Source organism: Eublepharis macularius, chromosome 6 (assembly GCF_028583425.1).
Source record: "Eublepharis macularius isolate TG4126 chromosome 6, MPM_Emac_v1.0, whole genome shotgun sequence".
NCBI lineage: Eukaryota > Metazoa > Chordata > Lepidosauria > Squamata > Eublepharidae > Eublepharis > Eublepharis macularius.
This window is the reverse complement of record NC_072795.1, coordinates 45,224,929-45,243,544: the sequence shown is the minus strand read 5'-3', so window position 1 is coordinate 45,243,544 and position 18,616 is coordinate 45,224,929.

The window sequence follows — 18,616 nt, the reverse complement described above, 5'->3', positions numbered from 1 at the left end:
GCCCCAGCGCCTGGTGTGCCACAGAGCTGGCGGCGGCGGTGGCACAAGCATGTGCTGGGGTGGCCGGCTTGCCACACGGGTGGCTGAGCACAGGGCTGGGAGGTCCTGCGTGTGCGGCAAGCCAGCTGCCCCATTGGCAGGGCAGGCGAGGGCTTCCCAACCCTGCGCTCAGCCTCCCGTGCAGCAAGCTGGCAGCTCTGGCATGCTCCCAACGGCTGGCAGCCGCACCCGGCGCCGCCTCTTTGGCAGTGCTGGGGGCAGGCTATCCCCCCTACTCTCCTCGATCCGGCCCTGCCTCTGAGAACTACAGAAGCCCCAAGAGCTACACCACCTCCACAGAGACAGTCAGGAAAGACTGTGAAAGACAGCCTGCAGGAAAGACTGTGAGAAACTTTCAGGAAACTGAAGAGTAGACTGTAGGCATTGTTATTTTCTCTACTACCTTTATTAACTAACCCTAGCCCCATAATTTCTTCCCTCACCTGTGGCTGGTAGGAGAAAGTGGCATTACAGATGAAATTCCACAGACCTGTTGATAGAGTTGCCTGTTCCAGCTCTAAAAATTCTGGAGCTTATCTAGGTGTTCTGTCCTAATTTCTATGGTGTCCCACGGTTGGAGTGCCTAGAGGTATTTCCTCCTAGGCACTGATCTCACTAGCTAGGAGATCAGTGGCCATTTCTGGGAGACTTCCTGCCCTGGGTTGAACATTAGCAGTCCTGTCTGTTGGCTTTTCTATTACTTTAGTTAAACAAATTCTAAACAGATTTCATAGACAGAATAACTCAAGGGAATTTGGCTGGTTTTGCAGGAAAAAAACCCACAAGTTTGCCTACCCTCATTTTAGCCACACTATAATAGTAATTAAACTGTCACTGATAATGAATGACAGGCTTGAAATATATATGATCTTTTTTCTATCAGAAACTTTAGGCACAGCCAGGTCCAATGCTTCTTTGAAGGACCAAGGCCACAACAATATGAGATAAGTCGCTACAGAATCCATCTCTATGGGGCTATCTAAGCTAGAAGTGGATGAAGGCCAACAGTCTATGTTAAAACATCTCACCCAAAGGTACAATCGGCAATTCAAATCTAGGCAAAGTGGTTAGAGAAATGAGAAACAAGAGTAGAAACAGGAAATGTAATCCATGCCTTTCCAGCCCCTTAGAACAGAAGATTCTATTAACACAAATCACCTATCTCATTTTAATGCACACCACACACTGAGAAACTGTAGCTGTTTCCCCAACCCAATACTTCCTTGTTTACTTCATATTCTTATAACAGTTACTTTGCTGTATTAGAACAAGCTCCATCTTGTGTAGCAAAAATTTTAGAAGCAAGAAAAAACCCAGACTATTTCCTCTCTTCTAACTCTCATTTTGTTGATTTCCATTCATTGGTTCATCACCAAACCCATTTCAACTTCTTTACACTCTCTGCTGGATGTTGATTCATTTCCAGACCCAATTTAAAGCACTTGTGGTTAACGGGAAATGGTCTGGGATTGAAGTGTTTAGAGGACCATTTATGTCTATGATATAAATCTATGTCCATTAAAATTCATGTCAATTAAAATCTAATGAGGCCCTTCTCTTATGTGCCCCCTATTATTTGAGCTGAAGTTGCCAGAGACTGGGATCTTTTCTGTAGTGGCACCTAGATTGTGATATTTCTTCCCTGCAGCCATCCACCAAGCTTATGTTCTAGATGCCAGATCATAACTTGATCTGTAATCAATACAGTTAGCAGTGTAGCTCGTTGTTAGTTGAAACCAACCTGAACTTTTTACCCGCATCTGGGATTCTGCTCTGTTCCTTATTCACTTCTTTTCCTGGGTGTAGCTGAGCATTCAGTCGTAAATCACCTGCACATAAGCTGAAGGCAGCTCACCAATATGACTTCATAAATGAATTATTGCTTGCAATGCCCGAGGGGAAGGAAAGGTGGAATATTTCATACAGCAGATGAGATCTTTAAAACACAACAAATGCTAAAAGCAAAACTTTCTTTAAGAGAGACAAATTGGAGTCATCTTTTGGTGTCTGCGGGCTGAAAAACTCATAAGCAGGAGACCCATAAAAAGGGTTTAATGTGCAAAGCTGCCAATGTTTTAATGGCTAAAGTAACAATTAAATGCTGAATAGCGATGAAAATATGAAAGGTGCAATTGTGGACATGCAAAGGGCTTAATGTAGTGCAATTAAGCCTCTTCTCCCCTATCTGCTTCCCCATCTGAATATATCATACAGCCTCCTACTCACAGAACTGTCCTCAGTAAAAAATGCTATTTTTTCTGGGTCATGGCCCTTTGCTGTTTGGTAACACAGAGAAAAGGGATGAATCAGTACAGAGAGGAATAATGATGCTGGTGCGGAACTGAGATAAATGCTGGTACATGTTCTATTCTTCCAGAGGTGGAAGATCCTGCTAGCTGGCTAGCAGCAGCTGAATACCATCAAGGCTAAGTTTTCTTCTCTCCTTGCAGGGACTTATATTTAGGCATGGATAGAGGTAAGAACTGAAGGGCTCTTGGTCTGGGGCCTGAATGAGCCAGTCACCCAGTCCTGGGCCGATTCCAGACGACTAACCTTAAGTCGCCTCATGCCGCCCTCTTCCGGATCACGACGGGGAAAATGCGAAATATCGCGTTTCCTCGCGCGAGTTTTGCGCGACGACGCGCAAAACTCGCGCGAGGAAACGCGATATTTCGCATTTTCCCCGTCGCGATCCGGAAGAGGGCGGCATGAGGCGACTTAAGGTTAGTCGTCTGGAATCGGCCCTGTAAATATGGACTTCAGGATGTGTTTGGTTTTGTATTGTGCAAATTGAATAGCTTGTATTTTGGAAATTTCTGTAAGTGGCTTTGGGTTTCTGTGGGGAGAAAGCATCATAAAAATAATCGGATAAATAGGTAGATAGAATTTCTCATCATAAGGAATAGGAAAATAATGCTGACAGTCTGGCTTGTGGTAACATGTTTGTATAGATCCAGGGCTCTGCAACTAAAGATGTATTCTGAGTTTATTCACTGACTGGGACACATACACCAAATTTTTCACTATGTGTACTATTGCAGGGATTTGATGGCAGACTTCAGGGATCACAGTGGCTCAGACTGAGAACCAGAGGAGTGTTGTGATTACAGCATCAAATCTGCATTCAATCATGAGTGACATTGGGCCTAACCTGTAAGCAGTCAGCCCAGCTTCTGCCATCTTTAATAGCCATTTAATATGGCTACCTGTGATATAAAATCACAAGCCTCCTGGATTAAACTGGCACTTCGGATTGCAGCCAAGGGAAATTCCAGCTAGCAGTTGTTGAGTCCTGCCCGGGAGATTCAGGCATGAATGGAATGTCAAATGTAATTGCGGCGAGACCAGTGGTGATTAGTTTACAGTCTCTCCAGCTCTGAAAGGAATCCAGAGCAACAAAGGTCTCTCAAAGTCACCCCACTTAACACATTCCTTTCCCCTCCTTCCATTATGAGATTTCCTGCCCATGACTGAGGAGCAAATCAATTGGCATTCATAAGTATTTATAATTCATTCCTGAGAAGGTACATTCCCCAACTAAATTCATCAACTCCATTAATGAACTGCCCCTTTTGTGCAGTGCCTGAAGAGACTTTGCATTCTCTTTCACACACCCCGGCAGCTAGCAATCAAGGTAATCAAACCTTTTTTTTTTTTTTTTTTATAAATTTTTTATTTTTCATAGCTACAAAACACTACACAAAACTATCACAAGGAAAGGGGAGAGGGAAGGGACAAAGGGGGGGTGGAAAAAGAAAAGGGGGGGAATGAACTACAAACACTAAACACTACACTTCAATGTTTCCCTTCATACTGTCAATACAAAAATAGCTCCATAAAATAATGATGGAGTGGTTAATCATACAGAGAATAAACATTTCAAATTCTGGTTAAACTTTCCTCCCCCTTCTAGGTCCCGGACGCAATTCTCTCTGTGCAACTGCTGTTGCGATGCTCTCCTCCTCCCCCCCCCCCTCCGGCTCCTCCTTTTCTTCGTTCTTGGTGCAGCATAGTTCTGGGTTTTTATTCTCAAAATCCTTTAGTTGATCTTCTGATAATATCTTATAGGCCTGATCTTTATATCTGAACCATATTCCTTCCGGGAATAACCATTTGTACTTTATTCCATGGTCCCTCAGAAGTGCTACAAACTTTTTATATTTAAAACGCCGTTTCCGGACTAGAAATGGAACGTCCTTCAAAATCTTGACTTTCAAACCCATAAAGTCCAAATCCGCATTGTATGAGTTATATAGGATGGTGTCCCGAATCTTTTTAGATGAAAAGTCAATAATGATCTCACGAGGCAACTGTCGCTTTGTTGCATATTTTGAAGAAGCCCGACGGACCTCCAAAATGGCGCTTTTAACCTCTTCTTTAGTCGTCCTCGCGGGTGTCGCCAGTAATTCCGAGACCAAATCCCACAGATCCTCATTTTCCTCCTCTTTCACGTTTTGGAGACGCAAAATTGTCTGCGTTCGTTCCACCTGTAGCCCGATCAGCTGGTTCTCCACCAACTTCAGGTCCTTTTTTGTAGCCTTCACAAGTGACGCACTTTCCAGAGCAGACTTTTCTGCCCCCCCCCGCTGCTGCCTTAATGGTTTTCACCTCGCTTTCAATTAAGCCCACCCTTTGATCAGTTTCGTTCAGCTTGTCAACAAAGGGTTTTATAGCTTCCACCACCGCCCTGCGTACCAACTCTTCGAGCGACTCCCCCTTCTGCAAGGTAGCCGAGATTGACTTACCGAGAGCGGGACTTTGCCTCTTTGCTGCCATTTGGGGGGGGGGGCGCCAACAAAATTCTGGAACTCAACGAAGGGGAAGAGCGAGTCTTCTTCAGATCAACCTCTCCTTCACAAACGCTTGTAGAACAGAAGGGATTCGCTTGTTTACAGGCTTCCGCCTGTTTCTTTTACTTGCCGTTTCTCGTTGCCCGGCGGCACTCGAGGCGCCGCGCACATCTGCCGGCCTCCATAGGGACAAACGGGCAATTCCCCCCCCCGCATTGATTTCGGGGAGTTCTTCCCGCCGCGTCCCGGACCCTGGCTCCCTCCCTGGGAGTCCTGGGGGCTAATCCTTGCGGGTCAGCCGCCCGGTCAGGGTGCCCGGTCGTTTCCTCCCAGACCAGCCGAGAGGAGCGTCCGGCATGGCTGAGAAAACGAAACCGAATCAAGGTAATCAAACCTTTTGTTACTCCCAGGAACTGACCGTTGGAGTCTTTGTTCCAATGGCTAGGTGGGCTCTCTCACCTCAGGACACGTTTTACCCTGTAAGAGTTGTGCCCTGGCCCTATTCAAATCAAACAGTACATGCTTAGTGGATTCAAGGCGCTGTTCCCTTGAGGTTGCCCTAAGCCTAAACTAAAGAAGTAATATAGAACAGTGCTGCCACAGGGCTGACGGATGCTATTTTCCTAACACAGTAGGTTGAATTGGAGCCCAGAATTGCTATAAAGGCTGTTCTGTCCCATTAAATCTGGAGCCCACATACAGGTATCCTATGTGTTCATATCTTGTTACACACCCGATTAGGCTACTAGCATTCAAGTTCTCTTGTTTTGTATTACCTGCTTGGTATCTTTTTTTCCCTTTCTGTTTTGAAAGGATCATTTATGCTCACCAATCATTTATGCTCACCAATTATGCACTTTGCCTTGCAGGCATACCCGTTTGTCTCCACTTATATGATGTTTATCTATTTCTAAATAAAGCAAATATAACAAAGGCACAAGAAGTTTGTAATCACCTTCTTCCAAAAGAAATGCAATCTAGTGGTGCTGCTCCTAGAATTGCTCACTTCTTACGGAAGTCAGGAACTTGATGTTAAGTGCTTTGAACACCAGAAAGAAAATGCTATGTGAATGCTAAGTGGAATTCATCTTTATAGCATAAAATTGTTGGAGGGGATCCTGCCATTATTTTACTAGGGCCAGGATCCAGTCCTAGTGGCTTGTTCTGCTTATATCATCACCAGGTCCCAGTCATTATGGCCTCGGTGCAGTGATTTGTAGGGTTGGGCTTTCAGATTTAGAACTGCATATGGTGCCTAAAAGATGGTGGGGGTGGTAAAGGCCTATGTCTTAAAGTTTATGATTGAAAATTCAGCTGTGAGGACTGGACAAGGCTAATTCTTTTCCATCCAAGGGTGGTTGCCAGTTTGGTGTACTGTTTATGGGGTTGCCAGGCCCCCTCAACCTCCCGGCGGGGGATAGGGGCCTGGCACTTACCTTGGGAGAGAGGGGGGCACACATGTGCAAAATGTACGTGCACGCCCCCCACAAGAGAGATGATGTCACTTCGGGAGTGACGTCATCACGTGGCCCCTGGGAGCATGCCTAGACTCTGCAGGGGCTCAAAAGATGTCCGACTCACACTGAAACGTGCCCGTTTTGAGGTGCTGTGGAGTGCAGGAGCACTCCTATGCTCTCAGCAGCACTCGAAAACAGGCTCATTTTGCTGCAGATCAGGCCCGTTTTGAGGCACTGTGGAGCGCAGGAGCGATCCGTGGCAAAATGGGCCCTAAGCAAGCCTGATTTCAGCTGGAATGGGTTCGTTTTGAGGATCTGTGGAGCGCAGGAGCGCTCCCGTGCTCTGCAGCGACCCTGATCCGGGACAAAATGGGCCTGATCCCAGTGGCTGCTGTGCACAGGAGTGCACAGCACCACAGGGGCGCACGCATGGAAGGTGTGTGCCCCCCGCTGGTTAGGTAAGTGGGGGCAGGGTGTGGGGACCAGGGGTCTGGCATCCCTAACTGGTTAAGAGCATGGGACTCTAATCTGGAGAACCGGGTTTGATTCCCCACTCCTTCATATGAAGCCAACTGGGTGACCTTGGGTGAGTCACAGCTTCTAGGAGCTCTCTCAGCTCCACCCACCTCACAGGGTGTTTGTTTTGGGGATAATAATAGCATACTTTGTAAACTACTCTGAGTGGGCATTAAGTTGTCCTAAAGGGTGGTATATAAATCAAATGTTGTTATTACAGACTTACAACACAATAGTGGCATTGGTTGGTTATAAGGAATACTTCAATGCCAACTAAGTAAAAGCAAGGGACTTAAATTTTCCAAACCAGACATGAGATACTGGCAGTTGAATGGTAAAGGCAATAACAGAAAAGATTGTGTCAGGCTGGTCTGGAGCTGCTTCAAAGATGAACTGGCTTGTCATCCTTGCTAAGATTGTTTGTTATCTCAGGATAATCTGCTCGTAAAGTTCAGCAGCACTGACTCATCATTGTCATCTTCGTCTTGTTCTGCATGTGCCCTAGTCAATGAGTGTGCATAAGAACCATCTCACAAACTCCTAACATTATTTGCCAGGCAGCCTATGCCTCAAGTTATAAGAAATGTGGCTGGAGAACTGGCAACTGGACACAGTGCCCCTTTTTGGTCTCTTCCCCCACCTAGTTGAAGTCAATGAGGCACTCTTTTGTCAGGTTGCTGAGGTGGTGGGTTGCTGGATGGATTTGGGGAGCTGAATAAGGTTTTTGTGTGGTGAAAATGTGGCTTTTCTTAATGGGGTTGTACAACAAATGTTTTTGTTAGCACTGAAACCATGTTTAAAAGGATCTGTGTGGTCATTCCAGAGGCTGCTCTGATAGAACCTACATCCCTTATCGCTATAACTGTCTAAACATTTTTTAAAAAATATTAACCATGCAAGGCAGACACAGTAGTGGCTGCAAGGATTCATGGATCTGCCATTCTTTTTACTCCCTGACTCCGTCTTGTGACCATGGCAACAATACTCACATCATCACCTTATATATCAAAGCTTGTGTATTTGTAAGAATTGCCCTCCTTTGATCGGGAAGGGGGAGGGCTTTCAATTGTGCCGCATGCTTTAGAGCACACTGGTGAGAAAGCATTGCTGTCTACATGAAAAATATTATGCCTATAAGCAGATATCAAAGGAAGGGGAAAATGGATTGTTGAAGAAAATCAAATGGATATAAGATTCAGGGACTGAGCAGGAAGTATGAATCATCACAGACATTCACATAATGGGTACTTGCATAACTGAGATCCTCAACACTGAATGCAACCCTGCAGCCATGTATTGTGGTTAACCAGGTGCTTGTTAACAGCCTCTGTTTCTATCAGGTTTATCCCCTACCCCAGTGGCCTGTATTTGACTTGGTGGGTCATAAGTTGTAGAAGTGAGTCATAATGTTTGAACGACGCTCGCTCTAAATTTTATACCAATGGTATCTAACTCCACAGACTCAATTATGTTGTATGAGATTAAAAAATCTGAATGTCAGAAAGATAATTGCAATAGTACTTAGCATTTACAGACACGAATGGTCCATTACATTGTTCAAAGTGCTTCCCCTATATTATGCTGTAATGATCCATCCAGGGGTGGGCAATTGTTTTGGCTCGGGGGCCACTTTGTGGGAGCGGAGGTTAGCGGAGGGCCACACCTTTTAAAATGATTGCATTCATTAGTTAACTTTGCATTTCAGTAAAGGTATAAATTGTATCATAAAAATCAATAAATATAAATTGAATAAAATAGTGGTAGTTTTATTCAATTTATTTATTGTGTTAATTTCATATCATCTATAGCTGCAAGCACATTTAATTTTAGAATCAGTTTAATGAGACAAATGTACCCTATCACACTTTTCTACTGTCTTGGCGGACCACAAAAAACTCTGTAGCAGGCCGCATGTGGCCCGTGGGCCGCAATTTGCCCACCCCTGCATTAACCAACCCTGTAAGGTGGTCTGGATTTTTCCCATTTTACAGATGAAAGGCTGAGGCTGAGAGAGAGTGGCTGGCCTAAGGCCACCTAATGAATTCATAGCAGATGTGATGTTTGAACCAGGGCTTTTCAGATCACAATTCATTCTCTTACCGATGAAACTACATCAGCTTCCAATAAAAGCACTTTCATACACATGCAGTGTACTTATTACTCTCTTGTGAAACACTGGCAAGAAGTCTTGTACTCCACAAGCTTTTTTCTAGCCCTCTCCCTTGTCTGTGACGACAATAGCTGGCAAGGCTTACTTGAATTTTTAAGCCCCCTTCGGTCTTGTTTGGCTTTCTATACCCTGTAGAAGATGGTAATTTTTCTGACACAATGTAAGAAAGAACTTAGACTCCATGCTGAGTTCAGTCAAGCTTCCCTGGATAGCACCATCCAGCTACCCTGGTAACACAAGGCAGCTCCTCTGTAGCTCCATCCAGTGTCACTCTGGCAACATTAAAACAGTGGGATCATGTGGAAGGGGCAGAAAGCAGTAGTTTGTCTCTTTATTACTGAGCCTTTTTGAAGAGTGACCAATGGCTTTGACTGGTTGAGGCAGTTGTGGAACTACTGTGGAGGAGGGAAAAAAGGGAGGCTGAGGATGCTGGAGATTTCATGTTGATTTACAGCATCAGCAGGGTGCTTTTCTCCTAAAACAGGACCCAAGGAAACTTGCAATATTTTTTTTTTCAATAACATTTCTATGCCACCTTTCCACCCAAATAAGGTCTCCAAGGTGACAAACATCAAAACATTTGAATTTTTAAAAAGCATTTAAAATAATATATTTTTTACTGAATTATTTTCTACGTACATGACAACACACAACACCAGAACCAGGGAGGAGGCCCAATGACAGTTATTGGGGATATAGTAAACAAAACAAAAAAGTCTTTACCTGTTGGAAGAAGACAATGATAGAGGGGAACAGACAAATCTGCCTGAGGAGTTCCAAAGTTTTGGTACCACAACTAAGAAGGCCCTTTCTCTGGTTGCCACCTGTCTAGCCTCAGATAGTGGGAGCACTTGAAGCAGGGCCTAAGAAGATGACCAGAGTAGATAGGTAAGTTCATATAAGATAAAGCGGTACTTAAGGTATGTTTGGTCCAAGCCATATACCAGCGCCTTGAATTGAGCCCAGAAGCAAACTGGAACAAGATGGAACAGGAATGGAGTGATATGGTGTCTATGACCTACTTCAGTCAACACTCTGGCTGTAGCATTCTGTACTAAATGTAGCTCTTCAAGGACAGCCCCATGTTGATTGCATTGCAGTAATCTAATATAGAAGTTACCAGGGCATGCACCACAGTGGCAAGATCTTTCTCGCCTAGGAAGGGCCAAAGCTGCTGAAAGGTGCCCTTGGCCACTGTTGCCATCTGCGTATCCAACAGGAAGCCTGAGTCCAGCAGCATCCCCAAGCTATGAACCTGCTCCTTTAGACAGAGTATAACCCCATTCAGAACAGGAGATATCCCATTTACTGGATTAAACCTCTCCCCCTTTCCTTCGCAACCAGTAGCATCTCCATTTTGTCAGAATTAATTTAGCCCTCATTCATTCCAAAACTACCTCCAAGCACTTGTTCACGGTTTCCACAACATCCCTGCAATCTCCTGGAAGTGTGAGACAGAGCTGAGTGTCGTCCACGTACTGGTGGCCACTTAGCTTATATCTTCAGATGATTTCTCCCAGTAGCTTTAGATAGATTTTGAAAAGCATGGAGGAAAATAAAAAACCTTGCCAGACCCTGTAGGCCAGAGGCCAAGGGGTAGAGCAGCAGTCCCCAAGAACTACCAACCTTTGAGGTAGGATTGAAATCACTGCAGAATAGCAACTCCCAATCCCAACCCTGAAAGGGATTCCAGAAGGATAACATGATCAGTGATTTCAAAAGCCACTGTGAGTTCCAGCGGAATTAACAGGGTCACATTCCTCCTGTCCATCTCCTGGCACAGGTTATCCACCAGGGTGTCCAAAGCTGTTACAGTCCTATGACCAGGCCTGAGAACAGACTGGGATGGATCCAAACAATCAGCTTCATTTAGAAATGTGTGAACATTAAAACATCCAATATTTTAAAATAACAAACTAAAACTAATCTAGTAATTTAACATCTGAATTTTAAAGAATTACCCTTCTGAAAAGTTCATCCTTGTGTAACTATATAGAATCCAGCCATATGGGGGCCTTCCTCACAAACTGACAGCCAGTCTGCAGTGTAGATGCCACCATGAAAAAAGCACGGGTATGAATCGTCTGGCTGTCTACGGCTATTTCCACACACGTTGAATAATGCACTTTCAATGCACTTTTGCAATCCTTTAGAAATGGATTTTTTGTTCCACACATGGAAAATCAGTTTCAAATGTTCACTAAAGAGTATTGAAAGTGGATTATCCAATGTGTGTGGAAGCAGCCTACATCAAGCTGCAAGAAAGGTACAACGAGATTCCTGCCTTACTGGAAGAAGAATTGTAAGTGGCATGTTTTCTCCAATATTTCCCGGAAGAAAATAGGTATGAACATTTAACTACCCATTTCTCATATGAAGGATCATTTTGAAGCATTTACGGTTACAATCTGGTGATGAGTCCTCTTTATTGGCTCTGAGTTGCGCTCATTTATGCTACAGTAGCCTGCGTTATTTTAAAAGCCAAAATGTGTGTTCCTTTAAGATGTACTAGGAAAACATAACTGTCTTTCAACACGTTCTCAGCAGTTTGAAATACACTTGAGCACCTGCAGTGTGCAGAAGGAAAGACTGTGAGCTACGTGTTGCTTCGGTGTTCCTGTGCATATATTGACATGGATGCGAGTTAGAGAAAAAGATGCATCTGTTCCCGCATTCAGGTTCAACTTCTGGAGGCCAGGGGTGATGGGGGGAGCTGTTTCCTGAAGAATGATGACACCAGCATCTTGCTTAACAACATTTTATCAGGCTTCCCTCAAAGGCAAAACTAGGAAGGGATATTTACCAGGGAAAGAGACTGTCTTTGGTAAATAGGAACATTTGGATTATATGCTTGGTGGCTAATCAGCTGTTAATGAGACAAGTATTGTAAAGCCACTTGCCAAAGTGAATATTTCACCATTTTTGCTTGTCTTATAAAGACCTGCGGTAACATGATAACAAGTGAAGACTGAGAAAACACATTTGCAAGACCCTAGGCACCTTGCAGAGATGACGAGGTTGGCTTTTAATAGTCGCTTGCTCCTCATATTGCTCTGATCCTCTGTTGCTAAGGCAGGTTTCTATGGTGAAACCCTTCAAGTAAGTAAGACCGTAAAGAGTAAATGTCCAAGACAAACAAAGCTGACATATCAGCAGCTTGTTTCTTTGCAGAAAAGCAGATCATAAGAAAAATTAGGGAAGAAGAAAGTGCTGCATAGTATAAGATCCAGCATGGGAAGGCAATTGCTATGACAATTATAGTTAATCTTCTAGTCAGGTTACGGTATTAAGAAGTATTTTTCAGGGTATGCTGACCCCATTAAGGATCAAATTGCTCTGTGGATCTGAAAGATAAGTCTGCATTGAAATTTCACAAGCCTAATCCAAGAGACCTAAAATATAATGTGAATTTTTGACCTGCCAGTTCAAAATTCATTTTCTTTGTATTAAGTCTTTTACTATTTCCATTGCAAGTGAAAACTCTTAGATTTCATTAGAGGTGTGCATTACAAAATTCCCAAGTGAAAATTATACACAAAATCCCTGGTCTGAGTCATTACTGTGATCTTCTGGAATGTTTAAACAAATCTGGGATTGAACTTTACAAAAATCAACCCCCCCCCCACACACACACACAAATCTGTGTAGTTTTTCATCTTTTGGTGCTTACCTTAATCAGCAGTAGGTGTCTTGTTTTTCTTTGATTTTCCATGTTTCCCAGGCAGTGGCCAAAGGAAGGCAGCTCCCAGTCTGCGAAAGCCAGGTGCAGGGCCTGGCAGAGCTGCACTTTTGTCCCACTCCTTCCCTCCTTCCTTTTTGGGAGTGGGGCAGTCTTTGGGCCACATGCAAGATAGCTGGGGGCATCTTGTTCAGGGGCTATAGAACTGGACCCCTTGGTCCAATTCTCTTGAAATCTGGGAGTGTTTAATGGACAGACATCACTAGCTCCCATGTAATATTGGTCTCATTTTGCTGATAAACAGGCACTACAACCTCCCTAAGAAATTCTCCCAAAATGAATAATGGCAGAGCTGTGGTTCTTCTTTGCTTTTCCTCACTTTGTGAAAAGAAATTAACAGACCAAAACAAGCAAGGATGGCAAACTCAGAGTTTTCTTCAGAAAGGTACAGTTTTTAAAATTGTCAGTCAGTCACTGTACAAGTAGGACAAAGGAGTCCCAAACTTCTCAAGGCCATAAAAAGTCCATTAAAAAAAGTCCCCCAGCCCTACTCTCTACCAGTTAAGAATGGAATCACTACAGTTTAGTGCCATCAGCTTCTAATCTAGTCAAGCACTGGAAAAGGATAACATTGTACTAAAATTTGGCAAGAGATCCATGAGAACCATCAGGGTTAGACATTCTTCATCTGTCTCCCAGTGAAGGTCATCCATTGGGACAACCAAAGCAGATTTGGTCCTAAAGTAGGACTAGACAGTGGCAAGGCAATTGTTCCAGTCTAGTGTCTGGATCCTGAATCTCCATTTTACGTTGATATACAAGTTCACTGTCAATGAATCACAGGGTATATTTTTACTGGTATCCGTGGAGCTTGAATCTCTGGAGGCACATCCATGGGGGAAAAAAAATCACAAATACTTCTTAAATCTCCACCCATCTTCTGAATTAATATTTTGGTTAGCCACATCAGTCTAGTACTTTCACGAAACAGAAGTGGACTCACTATGAGTTCATCCAAGGGGTATGATTAGCTCATATGATGGCTGGTAAGTGCTGAGCTAGTTGTCCCTCCTCCCTTCCTGCTAGAGTAACCCTTCTTGGATAATCTTTGAATGAAACAATTGGTATACCTTTCACACTTCAAATGAGATTGGCTATGGCAAGGGTGATAAGTCAAAAGAACATCAGTGCATCAAATAAAACAGAAAAAAGCTTTGCAAAACTTTTGTTGCAGAGACCCACTTGCTTGTGTCATATTATTTCATCATATCATGTTCATTTTTTACCAATAAAATACCTCTGCTGTATTTATGCCATTTACACCAGCTTCTGTGCTGAAGAAATTGTATATATACTTCATTATTCAAGGACAAGGAAGTATGTGGAAATGGTAAGCTAGGGCTTCATGCCAATCACCATTCAAGATGTCAAATACTGAAAAGATTTATATACTAGTGACACTTCCTTATTATCTCTGGCAGCAAGTTCCCTCCATATAAAATCCCAGGATCCTACCTGTCAGTTGTGGAGGCAATCTGTAAAGCAATGCAACAAATCATTTCAATTCAGCTGGCTGAAACTGAGTGAAAATAATGCTTCGGTAAATTTAACCCAGTGACTTCAAACTATAATGATAAATAACACAGTATCAAATGCCATTCTGTACAAGGCCAATTCATACACACACATCTGGGAATTCCAAACCTAGGCATAATGGAGATTATCCTTGCACTACTTTTTCAGGCTTCATCTGTATTAAATCCAACATAAGTGGGTGAGGGGGGGGAAATCTTCCCAATTTTTTTCTCTGCTGAAAGACATACCACATGCTTGGTCAATTTGCCACATGGTTCCATGGAATTGGTGAATCCTGCCTTGTCCCAGTCTGCCACATACGATTTCAGAAGAAGCTTATTCTTTTGGAGTCTTCTATTTGATCTCTGTCTTATATTTGTGTTAAGACAACTATTGCTGAGTTAACTTCCATTCCGATATCCATATATTCTGCCTATGAATGCTAACACAGTATTGTGTGAATCTGTGTTCTGACAACTACAGGGACTAAGAGTCTCTCTGCACAAGACTCCTTGATGCATTTTCGTCAAGTGTAGGGAGACACAATGATAGCTGGGAAGCGTAGTTTAAAAAGACAGGGCCTGTGGAGATCACTCCTCAGAGGGTTTGTTAATTTCATCTTTGTCTCCCCTAAGGTTAAAAAGAGTCCAGTAGCACCTTTAAGACTAACCAATTTTATTGTAGCATAAGCTTTCGAGAATCACGTTCTCTTCGTCAGATGCATGGAGGGCAGAAGGAAACTGGCCAAATATAGAGGAGGAGAGGGGGGGAAGGGGGGAAGGAGGAGAGGGGGGATGTAAACAACTCCTTTGATATGGAGATGCAGACAGCTCCTTTTGGTGTGGGGATCAGTTTGCTTGTGTAAAGATTCAAAGGAGTTTGCTGTGTTAGTCTGTAGTAGCAAAATCAAAAAGAGTTCAGCAGCACTGCAGCTTGTGCAGCACTGCAGCCAAATTTGCCCCTGTGAAGGGTGGGAACATGCCTGATGCTAGGCGCCATAACACTCCTGGAAGTGATGTCATTGCATCCCACCGGGAGTATGTGCACACTTTGTGTGTGTCCAGGAAGATCATTAAGGTAAGTGACAGGTCTCTCTCACTCCCCTCAGGAGGGTAAGGGGACCTAGCAACCATAGGCTGAGGTCTGTTGCCCAGAGCTTTGCATGGGGATCAGCAACTGCTGACCTGATGGGCAAGATAGCCAGGGAAACTGTGGAGGTGCCTGCGGCTGAGGTAATGATAGAGACAGTGATGCAGGGCCCGGAGATGATGCCTGCTGCTGTAGGGCCAGGGGGGAGGGGTGCAGACAGGAGGACAGTGTTGCTGGACAAGAAGCATTCCAAAATGTAGTTCCATACCTACATTCTTAAGTGGTACAGTCCGTTCCGCTGCCTCTGGTTTTTCCCTCCTCATAGTTAACTTTTTTTTCCTGAATTTATGAACCGTTTCAGAGGTAATGCTCTAGTATTAGTAGTCTTTCAATGGCCCATCTAAAACCAGATTAATGAAGCCAGTTTCAAGGACTAGAAGAACAGTGGGCTGAAAACTCTCAGGAATCCATTTGTTATACAGAACTATATGTCTCAAAATGCAGGTTTGTCCAAAGGAAATGGGCATTATCCAACCTCAGGCCATTCCCACACGGCTTACCTGAACCCGGAACACTGCGCAGCATGCCGAAAAAAACCGCGGAAGATCGCGTTTTCTCTTGCGAGTTTTGCGCAATGTTGCATAACATCGCGCAAAACGCGTGAGAGAAAACGCGATCTTCCGCGTTTTCTTCGGCATGCTGTGCAGCGTTCCGGGTTCAGGTAAGCTGTGTGGGAACGGCTTCATTCACCCAAATGTGCTTTTTTGAGAGGACTATAGTTATGTAGGTCTATGTACACCCAGCAGCCCTGTTCATCACCCCCTTTATGTGAACGCTAAAGTTTCAATAATATACATACCTATCATAGGTCATCGGGAGCAGGAAAGCACCTATTCCATTCTGAAGCAAAAGGATTTGCAATGTTATAAAAATGGCAATATTTGCTTCCAACTGCCAGCACTTTCCTCAGATATTTTTAGTAAAAGCTCCTGTGTGACATGAGAGGGGTAAAAAGAAAACTCACAAAGATGGGGAAAGTATGTTTTCTATTGTGCTTTTTACAGGCATGCTAGCAGTGGCTGACTGGCAAGTGAAATGACTAATATATTTCCCAACATTGTGTTCTTTATACTTGGTTGCTAGCAGCTCAGTGTGAAATATGTGTGAACAGTTTTTTCACTGAGAAACATGTTGGAGGGCTCGGCTGGATGTTGCTATGGGACCTATCTATATCTCTACATATACTTTCCCATTCATAAAGCATGGGGTATGGCCTGCGTTTGTTTTTCATAAAAAGGAACACGTGAGGGAAGGGAGGTAAATTCTGCCTTTCTGCCACCTGACCTTGTTGCTCTCCTTTGTTGTAAGCATATTTCTCCCAGACCACTTTCAATTCAAGAAGAGATCCAGGCTGGAAGAGAAATGCTTCAAGCAATCGAGGGCAGCAAGGCGAGGAGAGGCGGGGGCAGGGCATTGCTGTCCTTACCTGCACGTTCTCAACATTCTGTCAAAAAAAGGGAGATCTTTCCCTGCCCCAATCTGACATATAGGCGACTGGCCATGTGACTAAATACTTTGGCCCCACGCCTTCTACTTTGGTGATGAGAGAATCCTAATTGGATCCTGCAGCCCCTTTCTGCTAATGGTAGTGATTTCCCTTGCCACCAGCAGAAAGCTCTACAATGAGAAGAATGGGTCTGCATGCAAGATGTAACTCTATAGAGTTAGAGTTAGAGCTGTGGTGCTTTTCTCACAGGCAAAGTCTCTCTAGGGGAAGTCCTAAGCAGGTCTACTGAGAACTAAGTCCCATTGCCCCCCTAGTCAGAATGAAGAGACAGACAGAGGTGTTGGATCTAAGGGCCACTTTATTAAATTAACCTCAGCATTGAACATTAACCCATAACTGTGGCAAGGGTAACAGCAATACAGGTCAAGCCATGGGGTCACCCCTGGACCTCCGCCTTGACCTGTCTGGGTGAGCCCCGAAGCCCCGAGTGCGAGCCCTCCATGCGGATGGCTCGGACCTGGCCGGCCAGGCAAATTGGTTCCTCCCTTTCAAGCTCCTAAGCCTCAGCCGTACAGCAGTGAGGGAAGGACTTGCACATGGGGTTCCCCCAGGCAGTTTGCCTACGCACGCTGGCAGCCGTCATAAGCAGTACCAGCCGCTCCTAGCAGACCCCACTTCCCTACCAATAGGAAAGCACCAAGGGTGCTCACCGGCCCGCTCCCTCTCACTAAACTTTATCCCGCCAGTGACACCACTAACCAGCACCACCCAAAGCCAATCTCCTCAATGCCAGTCATAGTGCAAAGTAGCCGGAAAACCCTTCATCCCGACTCTAACTGGGAAAAGAGGAAAAAATTCCTACCTGGCTCTGAATACAGCAACCAGCTAATCCTGCACCAAAACAGGGTGAGGAGGGTGGGCCGAGCAATTGAAGCGACTGAGGCTGGGTGGGCGGAGCAGCCTGAAGAGGCTGCAAGCTCTGCCCCCCCCACCCCAAGCCAGGACTCAGATGCCCGGGAAAGTGCCTTGCTCTCCCTCCTTCCAGTGAGGAAGTGCACGGCCATGGGTATGGCTGTATTTTTTTCAGAGAGATTTAAGCCCAGGAAACTGTTCTTAGGATGGCCATTTAGTCAAGTGATGAACATACAGATGTGAACCAGCTCTTGGATGCAAAAAAAGAAAACCCATTTTTGAATTGTGAAGCTGGTCATGAACTATTTTGTCCAGAACCTGGAGTGAGCAAAGCTGATGAATGCGGATAATGAAATTGGAAATTGAATGGCAGCTCACACTATTTCCCCTGCGTTGGTTCACTTTTTTTTTTGGTGAGTGACTAATACATTAGCAGCAGCTGTTGCTGTTGTTGCCAACAGGAATTGCTGCCCTATTAGGACCAGTATGTCACCAAGACAACGCACTGCATGCATTTCTAAATGTCAAGAAATTAAAAACCTGGACATTAGCTATAGGTTAGAGGCCTTAAATGTTCCTGTCACCGACTCACCACTCTTGGAAATAAGGTTCTGTTCTGTTTTTCAATAATCTGAAAGGTTTCAATTAAACTATAGTCAAACCTAACCTTTGGAAACCACAAATCTACCTTAGTCTGGGGTAGTTCCCATTTGCCTTGCAAACCACAATTCATGAATCAACATCTGTGTGACTGACAGTAAAGTCCTCTCTTCCCACCCACCTCCCCCCACAGTGGTCCAGCAGCAAAAATGATGAACCTGAACTCCCAAGTCATCCCTGCATAAATCAGAAAACTGTATTTATTTATTTACAGTATTTATA